Source organism: Marmota flaviventris, chromosome 12, assembly GCF_047511675.1.
Source record: "Marmota flaviventris isolate mMarFla1 chromosome 12, mMarFla1.hap1, whole genome shotgun sequence".
Taxonomy (NCBI): Eukaryota; Metazoa; Chordata; class Mammalia; order Rodentia; family Sciuridae; genus Marmota; species Marmota flaviventris.
This window is the reverse complement of record NC_092509.1, coordinates 31465772-31486395: the sequence shown is the minus strand read 5'-3', so window position 1 is coordinate 31486395 and position 20624 is coordinate 31465772. Positions and strand designations below refer to the sequence as shown.

Here is a 20624-nt window from a genome sequence, read left to right as displayed (position 1 = left end):
GGTGTTGCAGTTTATATTTTGTCTCTGGTGAGCAGAGGTCTCTCTGCTTCCTGGTTGCCATGTCTGGAGCTAGTTTCCTGCACCACACCCTTCTGCCATGATGTTCTGCCTCATCTTGGGCCTAGAGCTAGGACTAGTCAGCCAAGGATGGGCTGAACCTCTCCCCACAACTTCTGTAATCTTGGCCTCCCTTCTCTTATTGAGACACCTTGCTTATATTTGTTCTCTAGCTTCCATATAAGATGGAAAACATCTAACCCTTGACTTTCTGAGTCTGGCTAATCTGGCATGATGCTCTCCAGTTCCATTCATTTACCAGCAAATGACAATTTCTTTCTTCTTTTAAAAATATGAAACATCGTATTATTTTCTAGGGATTGGCTGTATTTATCTTTATATAATATTTTACTTTGTGTATTTTATATACTTATTATCATTTTTACAATTTTAAATGTAATATATCTTTCATCCATTTTTTTTAGTCTATTTGTGACCATGGATCTAAAGAGAATCTTCCATTGATTTAGATCTGACATAGTTAACCTATTATTATGTTTAATCTTCTTGGTCATGTTTGTGTTCTGATTAGTGTTACATAATAGTTTATTTATACTTAAATTACTAATGAGGAAGAACTTACTACTGTAGCTTTACCAGTTTTGTCTTATAGTATTGTCTACTATTAACTAAACTCCCTTAATTTGTGTTTCATAAATTTATATGGTGAAATTTTTATTCCTGCCTATTACCTTTTTTATCTTCTATGTCGATTTTGTCATTACTTTTGATTATATAAAGGTACTTAAAAACAATATAAAGAAACAGTATAAAGTACTTAGTTTCCACTATTTTTTAAACTGAACTAACTTTGGTTTCTAAAACAATCAGTGTCTTTATATAACTTGTCATGATTTTATATTAATGTCAAACTGCTTTTATACCTTATACCCACTCACAGCTATTTATGATAATTTTATGCTTTATTTTTTCAAATTCTATGGCAAAATTGAATGTTTTGTGTATCACAAAAAATAAACTCAGAAAAATGAGAAATTATATCCCATCTGATTCAAATGTAAAAAAAAAAAAAAAAAAAAAAAGAAACATCTCATGAATGTGAATGTCATCCTTGAGCAGAGACCAGGCTAGTCTTCTCTCTATTGCCCAATTTTTGTATATGTGCTGCCAAAGCAAACACTCTTCAACTGATTTTCAACAAAGGCGTAAAAGCAGCTCAGTGGAGGAAAGCTGACCTTTTTAAAATATGCTGCTGGAGCAACTGGACATTCATAGCCCAAAACAATAACCTCTACTTATACTGTACACTTCGCACAAAACCTTTGTCAAAACCTTTGATGTTTTAAAACAGCTGGGGGTTGGACATTTTTTCCAAACAATTTTTTTTCCTGCATAGATTGACAGGATCATACGATTCTCCTTCTTTAGCACGCTGATGTGATGAATTTTATTGATGAATCACAATGTATGATTCTTTTCACACAGTAGCAGGTTTGATTTACTAATATTTGCTACTATCTTTGGTTTTGATATCATGGTAATACTAGCTTCACAAGATGTATTGGAAAGGAATCTCTCCTTTTTTGTTTTCTGAATATAGTGTATAAAATTGATGCTAGCTTTTTAAATGTTTGGTAGAAATTTCTAGTGAACTCGTCCAGAACTAAGTTTCCTTTCAAAAGCTTCTAAATTATGAATTCAATTTCTTTATGGTTGTAGGACAATTCAGACTATCTATTTAATCTTGACCGAATTTTGATAGCTAGTGGCTTTTAAGGAATTTTTTCTAAGTTATGAAATTTATGAGCATAAAGTTGTCTGTAGTTTCCTGGGTCATCCTGTTAAAGGTTGCACTTTCTGTGTTGTAATCCCTTTCATCATTTGCTCTGAAGGTTTGTATCTTTTGCTCATTTCTTTCCATATTTATTAGACTTGCTAGAGATACAACCATTTTATTGATTTTTTTTCAAAGAATCAGCTCTTTGTTCATTGATTTTTCCTGGTTGTTTTCCTATTTTCAGTTTGATTTTTTTCTGCTATTATCTGTATCATTTCCTTCTTTCTTGTTTGGGTTTGTTTTGCTCTCCTCTTTCGAATTTCTTGAGGTAAAAACCTACATTGTTGGGCTGGGGATGTGGCTCAAGCGGTAGTGCGCTCGCCTGGCATGCGTGCAGCCCGGGTTGGATCCTCAGCACCACATACAAACAAAGATGTTGTGTCCGCCAAAAAATTGAAAAATAAATACTGAAATGCTCTCTCTCTTAAAAAAAAAAAAAAAACCTACATTGTTTTTTTCTCTACTGTAAACAGTTGATGCTGTATGGTTCTCTCTTAGCACGGCTTTAGCGGTCTCTTATATATTTGATATGTCTTAATTTTCATTCAGTTCTCTTTTTTAAAATTTTACATTGAGACTTCCCTTAACCCATGGATTTGGGGGAAATGTGTTGTTTCATGTCCAAGTGTTTGGAGGTTTATCTCTCGTCTTTCGGTTACAGATTTCATTTGATTCCATTTTAATTAGAAACATATTATATAAAATTTTCTTATTTATTTACTTTTTGTGGTAGTGAGGATTGAACACTGGGCACTCTACATCCTCAGTCTTTTTATTTTTTATTTTGAGACAGGATCTCGCTAGGTTGCTGAGGCTGGCCTTGAATCTGCAATCCTACTGCCTCAGCCTCCTGTGTTGCTGGGATTGCAGGTGTTTGTCACTGCATCTGGTTAAAAGTTAAAAAGTTTAAAATAGGCTCAGAGTAATTTTATGGTTTAGGACATAGTGTACAGTGGTGAATGTTTCATAGGGACTTGAGAAAATACGCATTCTACTGTTATTGCCTGGATATTCCTTGTGACAGTCAGATCCTATTCATTGCTGAGCTTTCCGGTTTTCAGTTCTTCTATGTCTTCACTGATTTGTTGTCTAGTAGTATGATCCATTATTGAGAGGATGTTTTAAATTTCCCAGTGATAAATTGTGGATTTGTCTTTTTCTTTTTTTCAGCTCTATCAGTAGTTGTGTATTTTGAGACTATTGTGTGTACCTATACACATTTAGGATCCTGATGTCTTCTTGGGCCATTGATATTTTTAACATTATACAATGTTCCTCTTTGTATATAGTAATTCTATTTGTTCTAGTCCACTTTATCTGAAATTGACAGGCTCAGTTCTGTGTTTTATTTTGAAATTAATGTCTAAAAACTGTCTTTCCCATCCTTTATTTTCAATTTACCTAGGTCATTGGTTTTTAAGTACATTTTCTATACATGAAATATTACTGGAAAAAAAAATTTTTTTTTGGTGGTTCTGGAGATTGGACCCAAGGGCCTCATGAAGGCAAGGCAACTGCTTTACACTGAGCTACATCCCCAGTCCTTCTCAAATGTTGAGATAGGATCCCACTAAGTAGCCCAGGCTGGCTTTGAACTTGTGATCCTCCTATTTCAGCCTCCAGAGTAGCTGAGATTACATGCACGTGCCACTGTACCTGGCTGGATCATGTTTCTTAATCCACTTGACCGATATCTATCTTTTAATTGATATACTTAGACTATTTACATTTATGGTAATTGTTGATACTTTAGGGCTCAGTCTGCCATTTTATTATTTGTTTTCTGTATATTTCCTTTGTTTTTAAGCCTTTCCTTTTGTCTTACCTTTTGTGGGTTACTTGCATATTTTGAAAGATTCCATCATGGTTTATTTATTGTTTCTGAGTGTCGTGTTTTGTATAGTTTTCTTAGTGCCACAATAGGTATTTACAATACACATATATAATTTATCAGTCTCCTAACATCCAGTGACGTGTAGACATGTTACTCTAATTAGGTCTCTTTACCACTTCTACTTTTAAAGTATAATTGGCTTAAATATTTCCTCTACAATGAAGATAACACCTTAGATGGTATTATAATTTTTGCATCAACTATGAAATTTGATTTCAGAAACCCAAGAGAGTCTATGATATTTACCCTCACTTCTGCCCACTGATGTGCTTTTCTTCCCCCCTAAACTCTGGATCAAATCATTCTCTGTCAACATTTCTTTTTTTGTGTAAATAACTTCCTTTAGTATTCCATCAGAGCAATTTTACTGGCAACAGATTCTCTTAGTCTTCCTCCATCTGAGAATGTCTTTATTTCTCCTTTATTCTTGAAGGGTAGTTATGGCTGATATATAATTCACAGTTGGCAGTTCTTTTCTTTCAATACTTGAAAAATGTTCTGTCACTTCTTTTTTGGCCTCCATGGTTTCAGACAAGAAATATCATTTAAATCTGCATTTCATTACAATACAATTCATTCAAATTTTTCTTGTTTCTCTCTGGCTGCTCTAAAGATATATAGGGATAGATAGATATTTGGTCTTTAGTTTTCAATTATGATGTGTCTAGGTTTGGTTTTCTAAGATTTCTCCTACTTTGAATTTCCTCAATTTCTCAAATCTATTGGTTTATGTCTTTCACCAAATTTAGGAAGTTATCAGCCATTTCTTAAATGAACTTCTGTGAGTTCTTTTTATTTTATTCAATTTTAGGATACTGATACATTGTCAATTCTGTGACTTGTATTTTGATTTTTACATAGTTTTTTGATGAAAAGTTCTCCATTTGAACAATGTAGAATTTATAATTTTTTCTTTATAATTTAGACTCCAGTGGTTTATTGAAAAAATCCTCTGGGCTCCATCATATGAAAATACTGTCTTCCATCACTCTCTAAATTTTGATACTTTAAAATTCTACTCTGGGTTTTTTTCAATTTTGTCTTTGGTGTAAAGTGAGACAGAATTTCATTTTTCCTTATAAACACTGATGTTACAGTGTCATTCATTGAAAAGTTCATCTTTTGCCCACTGATTAAAGGTTCATATACACATTGATGTTTGCTTCTGGGATCTTTGTCATATTGGTCTGTTTATTTTGCTTTATGAGAATCACACATTTTGTTTGTTAATTAGCAACTTGTTTCTGAAGTTCCGAGAAGGCATCTTCGCTATCCTTGACCCTGTTTTACTATGCATATTACATGGATTATCAAATTTTAAACACACCTTCTGAAATTTTATGGGAAATAGACAAGATCTATACATCAGAGAAAAATGATTATTTTTTAAAAAATTTGAGTCTTCTAACCCAATTCTTTCCATTTTTCTAAGCGTTCCCTTATGTTTCTCATTGAGTCAACATATTTTATTAGATTTATTTCTTATTATTTTACATTTTTTGCTACTTCTATAAATGTATATCATTTAAAAATGTCATTTTTCATTGGTGAGTGACATAGGAATAATTATGGTTTTTTGTGTATTGAGCTTACAAAAGTGGATATTGACAGTTTCATACATTTTATTTCCTTTCTTTGCCTTACTGAAAGGAGGTAGTTAATACCTCCAATACAATTGCAGTAAAAATGAGAGAACCAGCATTTTAATCTAACTATCAATATTTTACCATCAATTGTGTTTTTTGATAAGTTTTTCATAGATAGCCTTTACCAGATTAAAAAAGTTTTCTATTTCTAATTAACTAAGAAGTGGATTTTATTTTTAACCATAAGTGGATGCTGCATTTTATCAACTACTTTTTCCCCTGTACTATTAAGTAATCAGATGAATTTTCTCCATTATTTTGCACTGAATTGGAATGTCAGATTTTTGAACGTTAAGTCTTAGATTTTCAGAATAATTTCAATTCATTTATACATTGTTTTCAGATTAATTGTGACTATTTAATCATCCAATATTTTTGTCCTTTAAGTAATTTGTAAGTTACAATATTGGTTTCAATTCTTCCATTCTTTTAGTCTATAAATTGCAACTTGCATGTTCAACTTATCAAAATGTAAATGCAATAGTTTTACTCATCTTCAAAATAATTCAAAAGAACTTGAAATACTTTAATTTTATTGTTTTTCTGTATTTTTTACATCAATATTGAGTTACAGTAAACTATACTTTTACAACATTCAATCTGACGAGTTTTGAAATATGTTTACACTCTTGAAACCACCACTATGATCAAGATAATAAATATATCCATCACTCCCAAAAGTTTCCTTTTGTGCCTTTGTAAATGATATCCTTTCCTGCTCCATCACTAGGCAACCACTGAATTGCTTTCTATCACTATGTACTAGTACTTATTTTCTAGAATTTTAAATAAATTGAACCATACAAATGTATTATTTGCTTTCTCTGGCTTTTTTCCCTCAGTATAATTTGAGATTCATCTTTAATGTGGTGTGTAAGAGTAATCAATTCCTTCATATTGCTGAGTAGTAATAGTTGCTGAGAACATTTTTATATGAGCCTTTATGTAAACATATGCCTTTATTTATCTTGGAGAAATACCTAGGAGTAGAATGGCCAGATCATATGCAAGCATAGATTTTTTAGAAGTTTTTTTAACTGCCAAAATATTTTCCAATGTGGCTGTATATTTTACATTCCTCTCAGCAGTGAATGAGAGTTATAGTTGCTCCATATCCTCGACAAAAATTGACATAGTTAGGCTTTTAAATTTTAGCCTTCCTATTGAGTATATAGTGGCATCGCATTGAGATTTTAATTTGCATTTGCCTAAAGACTAATGATGTTGAGTGTCTTTTCATGTCATTGTTTGCCATCTGTTTATTGAAGTGTCTGTTCAAATAGTCCACTCTTTAAAAAAATTGAGTTATTTATCATATTATTAAATTTTGAAGTCTGTATATTCTACAACACAAATCTTTGGTTGGATATATTTTATAAATATTTTCTCATAGTCCAAGGCTTGCTTATTCATTTTTTAAACATTATGAACAGTGAAATTTAAAAAAAAAAATTGATGAAGGCAATTAATGCTAAGGAAACTGCCAAATCTGTAGACGCTAAGATCTTCTTTTATGCCTTACTCTAGAAGTTTAGTAGTGTTAACTATTATATCTAAGTTTTGGATTCAATTCAGGTTTTTTTTTAAAACTTTTTTTGTAGTTGTATATGGACAGAATGCCTTTGTTTATTTATGTGGTGCTGAGGATCATACCCGTGCCTCACACATGCTAGGCAAGTGCTCTGTCACTGAGCTACAGCTCCAGCCCCCAATTTCAGGTTTTTATGAGGAGTTGAGGTTCTTTTTTTTTTTTTTTTTTTGCTTAGAGCTGTCCAATTGTTCCAGCAGCATTTATTGAAAAGATTATCCTTTACTGCATGAATTGTCTTGACACCTTGTCAGAAATCCATTCACCATATGTGACCCACAGGGTCTGTTTCTGGGCTTTCTCTTCTATTTCATCAATCTATATGTTTATCCTTATGCCAATACTGCTTTACCTTCACTAATATAACTATAAATTAATTTATTTGTAGGCTTTTAAAATTAATTTTTTATTTATATATGACAACAGAATGCATTCATATTACACATATAGAGCACATTTTTTTTATATCTCTGGTTGTATACAAAGTATATTCACACCAATTTGTGTCTTCATACATGTACTTTGGATAATGATGTCCATCACATTCCACCATCATTTCTAACCCCATGCCCCCTCCTTTCCCCTCCCACCCCTTTGCCCTATCTAGAGTTCGTCTGTTTCTCCCTTGCTCCCCCCTCCCTACCCCACTATAAATCAGCCTCCTTTTATCAGAAAAAATATTGGGCATTTGGTTTTAGGGGATTGGCTGACTTCACTTAGCATCATCTCCAACTCCATCCATTTACCTGAAAATGCCATGATTTTATTCTCTTTTATTGCTAAGTAATATTCCATTGTGTATATATGCCACATTTTTTTTTATCCATTCATCTATTGAAGGGCATCTAGGTTGGTTCCACAATTTAGCTATTGTGAATTGTGCTGCTATAAACATTGATGTGGCTGTGTCTCTGTAGTATGCTGTTTAAGTCCTTTGGGTATAGACCGAGGAGAGAGATAGCTGGGTCAAATGGTGGTTCCATTCCCAATTTTCCAAGAAATCTCCATACTGCTTTCCATATTGGCTGCACCAATTTGCAGTCCCACCAGCAGTGTATGAGTGTAACTTTTCCCCCACATCCTCGCCAACACTTATTGTTGTTTGTATGCAAAATAGCTGCCATTCTGACTGGAGTGAGATGAAATCTTAGTGTGGTTTTGATTTTCATTTCTCTAATTTCTAGCGATGATGAACATTTTTTCATATATTTGTTGATTGATTATATATCATCTTCTGAGAAATGTCTGTTCATGTCCTTGGCCCATTTATTGATTGGGTTATTTGTGATTTTGGTGTTTAGCTTTTTGAGTTCTTTATATGCCCTAGAGATTAGTGCTCTATCTGATGTGTGAGGGGTAAGTATTTGCTCCCAAGATGTAGGCTCTCTATTCACCTCACAGATTCTTTCTTTTTTTTTTTTTATTATTTACAATGGTATGAGTATTTATACCCTGCTGCATAAGAGGAGGCAAAGGCAAGGAATCCATCCCATTTATTGATTCTTGATTTTAATTCTTGTGCTATTGGAGTCTTATTAAGGAAGTTGGGGCCTAATCCCACATGATGGAGATTAGAGCCTACTTTTTCTTCTATTAGATGCAGGGTCTCTGGTTTTATTCCTAGGTCCTTGATCTATTTTGAGTTGAGTTTTGTGCATGGTGAGAGATACAGGTTTAATTTTGTTAAATATGGATTTTCAGTTTTCCCAGCACCATTTGTTAAAGAGGCTATCTTTTCTCCAATGCATGTTTTTGGCACCTTTGTCTAATATAATTGTAATTTTGTGGGTTAGTCTCTGTGTTCTCCATTCTGTACCATTGGTCTACCAGTCTGTTTTGGTGCCAATACCATGCTATTTTTGTTACTATTGCTCTGTAGTCTAGTTTAAGGTCTGGTATAGTGATGCCACCTGCTTCACTCTTCCTGCTAAGGATTGCTTTAGTTATTCTGGGTCTCTTATTTTTCCAGATGAATTTCATGACTACTTTTTCTATTTCTATGAGGAATGCCATTGGGATTTTGATCAGAATTGTGTTAAATCTATACAGTGCTTTTGGTAGTATGGTCATTTTGATAATATTAATTCTGCTTATCCAAGAGCAAGGCAGATCTTTCCATCTTCTAAGGTCTTCTTTGATTTCTTTCTTTTTTTTTTTATTGGTTGTTCAAAACATTACAAAGCTCATAACATATCATCTTTCATACATTTGATTCAAGTGGGTTATGAACTCCCATTTTTACCCCAAATACAAATTGCAGAATCACATCGGTTACACATTCACATTTTTACATAATACCATATTAGTGACTGTTGTATTCTGCTACCTTTCCTATCCCCTACTATCCCCCCTCCCCTCCCCTCCCATCTTCCCTCTCTACCTCATCTGCTGTTGTTCAATTCTCTCCCTTGTTTTCCCCCCCTTTCCCCTCACAACCTCTTATATATAATTTTGTGTAACATCGAGGGTCTCCTTCCATTTCCATACATTTTCCCTTCTCTCTCCCTTTCCCTCCCACCACTCGTCTCTGTTTAATGTTAATCTTTTCCTCATGCTCTTCCTCCCTGCTCTGTTCTTAGTTGCTCTCCTTATATCAAAGAATTCTTTCTTTAGAGTTCTGTTGTTTTCATTGTATAGTTCTTTCACCTCTTTCTCTAAGTTGATTCCCAAGTATTTTATTTATTTATTTTTTTGAGTCTATTGTAAATAGGGTATTTTCCTCATTTCTCTTTCTTAGGATTTGTCACTGATATACAGAAATGCCTTTGATTTATGGGTGTTGATTTTATATCCTTCTACTTTGCTGAATTCATTTACTAGTTCTAGAAGTTTGCTGATGGAATTTTTTTTTTGGTTCTTTTAGGTATAGAATCATATCATCAGCAAATAGTGCCAATTTGAGTTCTTCTTTTCCTATGTGTATCCCTTTAATTTCTTTTATCTAAATGCTCTGGCCAGTGTTTCAAGAACTATGTTAAATAGAAGTGGTGAAAGAGGGCATCCCTGTCTTGTTCCAGTTTTTAGAGGAAATGCCTTCAATTTTTCTCTATTTAAAATAATGTTGACCTGGGACTTAGCATAGATAGCCTTTGTGATGTTGATATATGTTCCTGTTATCCCTAATTTCTCTAGTGCTTTGAACATGAAGGGGTGCTGTATTTTGTCAAATGCTTTATCTGCGTCTATAGAGATGATCATATGATTCTTATCTTTAAGTCTATTGATGTGATGAATTACACTTATTGATTTCTGTCTGTTGAACTACCCTTGCATCCCCTGGGATGAATCCCATTTGATCATGGTGCACGACCTTTTTGATACGTTTTCGTATTAAGTTTGCCAGAATTTTATTGAGAGTTTTTGCATCTATGTTCATTAGAGATATTGGTCTGAAGGTTTTTGCATCTATGTTCATTAGAGATATTGGTCTGAAGGTTTTTTTTTTTTTTTTTTAGAGAGAGAGAGAGAATTTTTTAATATTTATTTTTCAGTTTTCGGTGGACACAACATCTTTTATTTTATTTTTATGTGGTGCTGAGGATCGAACCCAGTGCCCCACACATGCCAGGCAAGCACGTTACCGCTTGAGCCACATCCCCAGCCCTGAAGTTTTCTTTTTTTGATGTGTCTTTGCCTGGTTTTTGAATTGGGGTGATATTGGCCTCATAGAATGAGTTTGGAAGTGCTGCCTCTTTTTCTATTTCCTGAAATAAATTGAAGAGTATTGGTATCAGTTCTTCTTTAAAGGTCTTGTAGAACTCGGCTGTGTATCCATCCAGTCCTGGGCTTTTCTTTGTTGGTAGGCTTCTGATGGCTTCTTCTATTTTGTCACTTGAAATTTATATGTTTAAATCATGTATATCATCCTGATTAAATTTGGGCAAATCATGTGACTCTAGAAATTTGTCGAAGCCTTTGATATTTTCTATTTTATTGGAGTATAAGTTTTCAAAGTAATCTCTAATTATCTTCTGCATTTCTGTAGTGTCTGTGGTGATCTTTCCTTTTTCATCACATATGATAGTAATTTGAGTTTTCTCCTAATCTTCGTTAGCTTGGCAAAGGGTCTGCCAATTTTATTTATTTTTTCAAAGAACCAACTTTTTATTTTGTCAATTTTTTCAATTGTTTCTTTTGTTTCAATTTCATTGATTTCAGCTCTGATTTTATTTACTGTCTTCTACTGCTTTTGGTATAGATTTGTTCTTCTTTTTCCAGGGCTTTGAGATGTAATATTAAGTCATTTGTTGACTTTTTCTTCTTTTAAGGAATGAACTCCATGCAATGAACTTTCCTCTTAGAACTGCCTTCATAGTGTCCCAGAGATTTCGATGTGTTGTATCTGTGTTCTCATCCACCTCCAAAAATTTTTTAATCAAGGAGGAGTAATGGGTCTTCTGTAACCCATTGTTTATTCAATAGCATATTATTTAGTCTCCAGGTGTTGGAGTAACTTTTATTTCTTATTTTATATCATTGATTTCTAATTTCATTTCATTATGATCTGATAGAATTCAGGGTAGTATCTCTACTTTTTTATATTTGTTAAGAGTTGTTTTGTGGCATAATATATAGTCTATTTTAGAGAAGGACCCATGTTCTGCTGAGAAGAAAGTGTAATCGCATGTTGAAGGATGAAATATTCTATATATGTCAGTTAAGTCTAAGTTATTGTTTTATTAAATTCTATAGTTTGTTCAGCTTTTGTTTGGAAGATCTATCCAGTGGTAAAAGAGGTGTGTTAAAGTACCCAAAATTATTGTGTTGTGGTCTATTTGACTCTTTAACTTGAGAAGAGTTTGTTTGATGAACGTAGATGCTCCATTGTTTGGGGCATATGTGTTTATAATTGTCAGGTCTTGTTGGTGTATGGTTCTCCTGAGAAGTATGTAGTGTCCTTCTTTATCCCCTTTGATTGACTTTAGCTTGAAGTCTACTTTATTTGATATAAGGATGGAAACCCCTGCTTGCTTCTGCAGTCCATGTGAGTGGTATGATTTTTCCAAACCCTTTACCTTCAATCTGTGGATGTCTCCAAGATGAATCTCTTGGAGGCAGCATATTGTTGGGTCTTTTTTTTTTTTCCTGATCCAATCTGTTAGTCTATGTCTTTTGATTGGTAAGTTTAGGGCATTAACATTTAGGGTTATTATTGAGACATGATTTGTATTCCCAGCCATTTTTGTTATTTTTGGTATTTAACGTGACTTGGTTTCTCCTCTGATCAGGTTTTACTTTAGTGTAACCCCTCCCTCTGCTGATTTTCATCCTTGTTTATTTTCTCCTCATGGAATATTTTGCCAAGGATGTTCTGTAGTGCAGGCTTTCTAGTTGTAAATTCTTTTGTTTATCATGGAAGGTTTTTATTTCATCATCAAATCTAAAGCTTAGTTTTGCTGGATATAACTGGATATAAGATTCTTGGTTACATTACATCTCATTTTCTTTCAGAGCTTGGTATATATTGTTCCACGATCTCCTGGCTTTGAGGGTCTGGGTTGAAAAATCTGCTGATACACGAAGTGGTCTCCCCCTATATGTGATCTGATTCCTCTCTCTTGCGGCTTTTTAAGATTCTATCCTTATTCTGTATGCTAGGCATTTTCAGTATAATGTGCCTTGGTGTAGATCTGTTGTCATTTTGTACATTTAGTGTCCTGTAAGCCTCTTGTATTTCGTTTTCCAATTCATTCTTCATGCTTGGGAAACTTTCTGATATTATCTCATTGAAAAGATTGTTCATTCTTTTGGTTTGAAGCTCTGTGCCTTCCTCTATCCTAATAACTCTTAGATTTGGTTTTTTGATGCTGTTCCATAATTCTTGGATGTTTCTTACTACCTTCACTGCGTGGTCAACTTTATTTTTTTCCAGATTGTATACTTTGTCTTCATTTTCTGGTGTTTTCTTCCAAGTGACCTAGTCTGTTGGTTATGCTTTCTATTGAGATTTTTGTTTGGTTTATTTTATCCTTCATTTCAAGGATTTCTGACTGCAATTTTTTTTCAAAGTCTCTATCTCCTTCTTTTGCTACCTGTATTTACTCTCTTATCTCTTTGTTGGAATGATCAATTTTTGCCTGTATTTGCTCATTTAGGTCATTCTTTAATTCACAGATCATTTTAATTATGAACCTTCTGAACTCCTTCTCTGACATTTCATCAACTTTGCTGTCCGTGGGTTCTGTTATTGTATTATCCGGGTTTGTTTGGAGCACTTTCCCCCCTTATTTTCTCATGTTGCCTATGTGTCTTCCTTTCTTGCAGTGTGGATCCTGGACCTACATCTTGTGCAAGTTGGTGAGGGCAGATCTGGTCCAGGCCTGAGCTCCAGGGGTAGTCTGCTGGTCAAAAAGAGGCAGTCCTTGGCCAGAGGCTGGGCTCTGGCAGGTGTCTGCAGGTGGTGGGATGGACATGGCCTACTCTGAGCCTGGGTCCTGAGCAGGCCAGTATGGGCCTGCCCTCTTGCTGTAGTCTGCTGGTCAGAAGGGGCAGTCCCGTGCTGCAGGCTGTGCTCTGGTGGGTGTCTCACATTAAGTTTTGATACTAGGTTGTATATGTCTTACAACTGTATTCTTGAAAAAAAAAATATTTTAGCTACCCAAGATCCTATGTATATCCACATAAATTTTAAGGTGGGCTTGCTGATTTAAACAGAAAGGTCTGCTGGGATTTTGATTGGGATGGTATTGAAGCTACAAATCAATTTGGAGAAATTGACAAGTTTAGTAATATGCATCCTCTAAAACTTAAGCATGGTATCTCTCTCCAGCAATATTCTATGTTATCCACTGTACCAGTTTTGTACATATTTTGTTAAATTTATCCAAAAGTTTTTCATGCTTTTGATACTATTGAAAGGGGTGTTTTTCAAAATGTCAATTTTTGATTATTCATTGCCTATATATAGAAATATATGATTTTTGTATCTTGATCTTTACAACCTTGCTAAATTCACTTATTGCTTCTAGTAGTTGGTTTTGTTGTTATTGTTTTGTGTGTGTGTGTGTTTGTTTGTTTGTTTTTGATAAATTTCTTAGGATTTCCCATATAAATGATCATGTCCTTGGGGGCTGTGGCTGTGGCTCAGTGGTAGAGCGCTTGCCTAGCATTGTGAGGCACTGGGTTTAATCCTCAGCACCACATATAATACATAAATAAATAAATTATGACAAATAAAAATATTTAAAAAACAATGATCATGTCCTCTAAGAACAAAAGTCTACTTTTTCCTTTCTACACTGGATGGCAGCTATTTCCTTTATTTGTATCACTGCACTGTTTAGCACCTAAACTACAATGTCAAATGCAAGTGGTAAGAGTAGAAATCTTTGTCTCATTTCTGACTTTAGGCTTACAACATTTAGTCTTTACCATGAAACATGAAATAGCTATTTTTTGTCATCTTGAAGAAGTTCACTTCTACTTCCAGTTTTTATCACAAATAGATACTGGACATTCACAAGATGTTTTCCTGCACTGTTCTGCCCTCTGGCTCAAATGTTTTACATCCTCCCCATAATCGAGATCCATTAATTTTCATCCTACACCTCCAGAACCCTCATCCTGCTATAGCATCAGCTGCTATTCTGGGATCTCTTTATCTAGATCAGGTGCAGGTGCAAATGAGACTCTTTGAGTACAGTCACTCTATCCAAAGACCCAGGAACTAAAAAGACAAGTTATTTGTCTCCACACAGCCATCGTACCAAGATGGGAGATAGGATCAGCACTAGAGACTCCACCTGCTTTCTACACGGAAAGAACGGGAGGCATTATAGCAATCACTGATACATAATAATTTTGAAGTCCAACTAGGCATATATGGCCATATACTTGATTAGGACTGAGCCCTAGTCCCACTGTAAAAACAAATTACCACAAATGATAAATAATGTAAGAAAACTCCAATTTTTTGCAGTCCATAAAGTTGTTTCTACTCCATATTGTTTATCACACGTGCTTCCTTTTTTTGTGTGTGGGGTTTGGGGGTACCCAGGGGCACTCAACTACTGAGCCACATTCGCAGCCCTATTTTGTATTTTGTTTTAAATTTAGAGACAGGGTTTTACTGAGTTGCTTAGCGCCTCACTTTTGCTGGGGCTGGCTTTGAACTTGCGATTCTGCTGCCTCAACCTCCTGAGTCCCTGGGATTACAGGTGTGTGCCACTGCACATGGCTGCTTCCTTATCTTTGACTGTGTGATATTCAATAGTCTTATAATTGTAAGGGGAGATTTTGGTAATTCTCTGAGGCTCAGGATTAAAGTACTTTCTTACAGAGAGTATTTTCATTGGCTTCGGTCAGAGATTCTTCCTGTTCACTTAAAACTAAACTGAGGGCTTTGAATTCCTTGGATATAAATTTGAGTTGCAGACCAACTGGGAGCCCTAACTACTGTTAAAATCTCTCAGGAAGAGATTGTCTCCCATGCTTTGTTCAATATGGAAGCAGCTTTCCTTTGTGATCCTCTGGGTATTGGAGAGGCTGAAGGATTACCTTTGGCTCACATTCACTTTACTGAAATGACCTGTTGGTTCTCAGCCTAATGTGGGAAATCAGTGTTGATCACCTCTACACATACACACACACACCCTACACACAGTCTCCAGCATGCCCTGGACTGTGACTTTTGTTTAGTACAGATTGTCAAATTCCCGTTAGGCAAACAGCTTGGAATACTCAGTAGACCCTGCTGTGTTTCCTTGGATGTTTGAGTTTTGACTTAGAAATCCTTCTCTCCCCTGTCAACTCTCTGATGCTTTCACAAAGGAGTTTGTAATATTTTACCCAAAATATATTTGGATTTTTTTCTAGTGGGAGTTGGTTTGAATGATTAGATCACTTGATAATTTCTTCTAGTAATCAATATCATTGTGATCAATATTTAAAAGTTTGGGCTTTCTTTCCCATCAAATTTCAATTCTGTCTCAGAATCCCCTCAGTTACATTGCTGGTGATCCATGAACTTATGTCCATTCGGAATTGCTGAACTAATAGAGGCGTCCAGGTCTCTAGCCACTGGGGTGACAAACCATCCTGGTTTCCCAAGACTGAAGGGTTTCCTAGGAGTAGGACTTCTAGTGCTAAGCCTAGAAGAGGCTTGGGCAAACCAGGATCAGTTGTCCCTCTATCATTATGATCATTGCTTTCATTGCTAAGTGTAGTGTGAATAATGATGGAGTGACCAACTCATCCTGGAGGGGACAGAGCCTTCAGACCTTACTAATGGGAACAGATAAACCTGTGGCTCAGGAAGTCCTCCATTTTCATTCTGTTGGTTGGCCAGTGAGATGGCTCAGCAGGACAGAAGTGAGACTCTGAACAGCTGCTGATACTGATGGATTTAGTGCCATCTTTCCTAGCCCAATTCTGGCTGCTCTTCTTTAAGAAAGACATTTTCTGGCCAGGAAGCTCATTGTAATGCAGTGAACTAGATGGTCCCAGTTCTCTTTCCAATTCCCCTATAATTTACAAAGAGTTACTGAAAGTGGAGTCCCTCTTCTGCATTTTTTTCTGTGATTCATCTTGCCCAAACTTACTTTTTGGTTGGTTAATAAAAGATCAAGGGAGTATTTTCTCCCTGTGTACTCTCTTCTTGTAAGCTTTTAATCAGTATGGTTTATATCTACATCCTATCTTAGTAGTATGTTTGCCTGTGCCCCTTGCCCACCAGCTAGGAATATAACAGCACAATACCTACATAGTACCCGCAGGAAACAGCCTAACATTGTTGACAGATCCATGAGAATTTCCTCAAATGGGAATCTGGAATTTTCTGCATGAGCTCAGCATTAATGGCTTATGTACATCAAAGGGGTATTAGTATAACATTGTAGAGGTGATGTGTCAAGGAAAACAATGAGTGAATAAATGAGAAGGAAGAGCATCAGAATCATAAAAGGACAAAGATATTTAACTTAATCACATCTGGCTAAGGATATTTCCTTATTAAACAAGAGTGGCAGATCTCAATGCACAGTCCAAGGTCATCTGGGGCTTCCAAGACTTTTAGGGGTTCTGTGACATCTAAATTATTTTCATAGTAATATTAAGAAATTAATTGCCTTTTCTTCATTCTCATGGCCTATTAAGTGTACAGTGGAATTTTCCAGAGGCTATGTTATATTTAGTCATAACACAGAATGCAGACCTAGATATGAGGATGCAACTTTCTTCAAAGAAGTCAGATATTTTTTTAAAAATTGCAAAATCCTAAGAAGATATAAACATTTTCTGTTTTGGAAAATATTTTTATAAACACTGTGTTACTTTTGTTAGTATGTAAAGGGCTTTTTATTGTTATTTTAAATGATTTTTAAAAATCACTTGATTCTGTTTTAATTTTACAGATAGCAAATTTCAACAAACACAACACATCTAGGGCTGGGGTTGTGCCTCAGCGGTAGTGTGCTCGCTAGCACATGCAAGGCCCTGGGTTCGAGCCTCAGCCCCACATAAAAATAAAGGTACTGTGTTCAACTACAACTAATAAATAAATAAAGGAAAAAAGAAAACACATCTAAACCAAATCTCTTTGGGTGTCTTTTAAAAGTGTAAAGGGATTCTGAGACTAAAAAGTTCAATATCTACTGGGGAAAGAACCAGAAACTTAATAGTGAAAACCACATAATAGTTATTCTGCACATTGTGAGCTATGCCACATGTGTATATCAACGGCATTACTAGCTTGCTGAACTATGTATAGTTCTTGCCGTCGTGGGTTACCGTTTTCAACTAATCATTTTGGATACTCATTGCTTTTATTACTCATATCAAATATTTACTGAGCGTCTGGCTCCATGGCAGCCACCACAATAGGCTTTAGGGGTACAAACAGGAACAAGATGCCATTGTTGCTTTCAAGTAGCTCACTTCAAGTAACAACAAGACAAGTGAACAAGCCATCTCTATAGAGTGTGTCCAGAGCTGTCAGAGGAGAACCAGGAGCTATGTGATGTGACAGTGGGCACTTCATCTGGGCTGGGAAAGCTGTGGAGGGAAGTTTTCCCAAAGGAAGTGGTGTCTGACCTCTGACCTGGAGGATGATTGGGAGCTACCAACTAGGAGAGGGCAAGTACTTCAGCACCCGAGGCACCTTGGTATGAACCTCTTGATTCTTAGTAGACATATCTGCTGACTTCCTGTAAGGTGTATTGTTTGGGGGCCTCATTCTAATGAGCTTTGAACCTCTGTTCAAGGAAACTCTTCCTTTCATAAGATTTTCCCCTCTGCCTCTCTGACTTTATAAGCAGATTATAGAGATTAAGCAGGGCTACCAGATGTGTGGGACTGTGTGGAGCACATTTGACTGACTGGTGGGCAGGAACTCACTGAGAGTGAAACAGAGACCCCAAGGTCAGTAGAACTTGCTGCTCTGCTTGCCGTGGCATATAGGGATACAGTCCCACTCAACCATTATTCCTGTTATGTGGGTCTCAGGGGCCACTATTCCAAGAACTTCAATGTCAGAGCAGGTTTGCACAGACCACAGGAAGCATCCCAGCTAGATGGGCAAATGCTGACACATCGCATGCAATAGGATTGGGCATCCTTGAAGCATGCCTGGAAGGGAACTCAGACATTAGGAACTCAGTTACAGGAGCAGGTGGATGTAGTGGTCACTTGGTGCTGGGCCCCCAGAATGGGACTAGAGCAACTCTGTACCTCCTTCCTATCTTGATTGTTCTGAGAAATCACATGCACTGGGATGAAAGAAATTAGGCCAGGGAAAGAGATAAATTGTGGTACTTTTCTGACGAGGACCTTCTCCTTCTTTTGTTAACTTCAAGATAAATAAAAGACACTCGGCCTGGAAATTATAGGAAGATACAAAATTATTTGATATGTTTCCCCGAAATTAATCTAAAAATACAATCACTCAAAATCCCATTGCTTACTTATTCTTATTGATCGTGCCTCTTCATTACCAGATCTTTGACTTTTACACTAGACTCTACTGGAAACAGGAACAGACAAGCCTAGAACAAAAACCTCTTAGCGAGAACGTTTTTTAGATTTTTACAAAATGACTATAGTTCGCTCCACCTTCTCCCACTTCTCCTAAATCCTAATTTATGGACAAAAAGGAGTGCAACACTGAACAAAGGAGCCCAAAGAGCAACAAAGCCAGTCTCCCTCCAACTGCACCGCAGAATGCCTTGGGGGTGTGAGGGGGGAAATAGTGGCCTCCCCAGGCCCAAAGCAGGTACGCCATAGAAACCCTGACCACAAGGAGAACCATTCCCTCTATTGAAAACATGAAACCCCAAACTAGTTCTAAGCATCCTGAAGGCACTGGTGCTGTTGTGGGGTTGGGGATGTGGGCTTTGGCTGCTTGGCAACCAGCTTGGGGCTCAGCAAACTTCTAACCAAGAAAATAACACGTGATTGGTTCCTCTGTGGGGAGTACAATAGCACCCGTAAAATGATTATGGTTAAACAAACAAACAAACAAAAAAAGGCAAAGTAATTCAAAGGGTATCAGGTCTGCTCCTAATAAAGGCAAAAATCCATCAACTGGGGGGTTTAATTTCTTCTCTGTTGCCCTAACAAACTAGCCCTGTAACATTTGCTTCCCACCCTATAAAAACGCTTCCTCTTTTAATGACAACATTGCATATATTTTTAAAAAATTTGATTTTGAAAGCAGAGCCTGGATTTCGCAGAAATGGCTGAGCAGGGTGAAGGATTCGGTAGAAGAAATTGACCAAGTAGATTCAGGTTATGGGGACTATTTTCATGTGCCAGGTATTTAAAAATAAAGGGTTCAAAATAACATATTTTGTTAGCACATGGTTTTTGTGACTAGCTGCTGACCATAATTTTTCCCCATCGCCTGCTTTCCCAAGTTGGTTTCATAGAAGGCTTTATTGTAATCCAGGAGCATTGTTTCCATTAATTTCTATGACAAGGAACCCAAAACACAGGGTGCTGAGAGCAACAAAACAGAGTTGGGGAAACAGTCATGACTTGGCACAAAGTGTGACAAGCTGTAAAAGAGCGAATGTTTCAATATCTGCAGTGGTGTGGATTTCCTATGAACAACCTTTTCTCTTCTAAACAGTATCATATTCTTTTCAAGCACATTTAGAACGCAAGTCAAGCTGTGTTTTATTTTTTATTATAATAAACACAGTCAGTTTACTGTAACAAAGACATACTAGTGGTGATCAGTTGAAAGCCCAAGTACAACACCATAAGCTGGGCGGGGGCTGGGGTGGGGGCCGGGGGGTGGGGAGTCAACTGATAAAATAAAAGACCAGCCGTCTGGAAAGTTCTCTTAAAAGAGCATAAAAAGGCAGTGTTTTCTTATGGGACTAACACAGAATGCCAAAATATCTACTGGCTTCTTTTTCTGTTGTTGTTGTCACTTGTGACAATTTGTAACTAAAAATAGAAAATCCTTCAAAATATTGGGCTTTCTCATTTGTTTTTGTTTTTAGATCTCCATCATAAAATGAAAAAAAATTCGAACAGTCTTTTAAATGGTAATCATTATTCTTACGCAAGTTTCTATCACCTAATAAATATATCGATTATACTGCTACTCAAGCTGTTTTCTCAAAAATGCTTGTTTAAAATGTTTGCCATGCATGCACTTACATTTTTTTTGATAAAGGCCAAATGAATAATTTGATGTAA

The 20624-nt window shown here is 35.9% G+C and overlaps 1 protein-coding gene and 1 non-coding gene across 2 annotated transcripts in view; both read right to left on the bottom strand.

Annotated features, from left to right (window-relative positions):
* C12H10orf67 (chromosome 12 C10orf67 homolog) overlaps window positions 1-20624 on the bottom strand; it is a 122287-nt gene that overhangs the window by 65972 nt on the left and 35691 nt on the right. The gene's annotated exons all lie outside the window — the stretch shown is intronic.
* Window positions 1093-1198, bottom strand: LOC114087226 (U6 spliceosomal RNA). Its single transcript, XR_003581763.2, has one exon. It is a non-coding gene; the product is annotated as a U6 spliceosomal RNA (small nuclear RNA).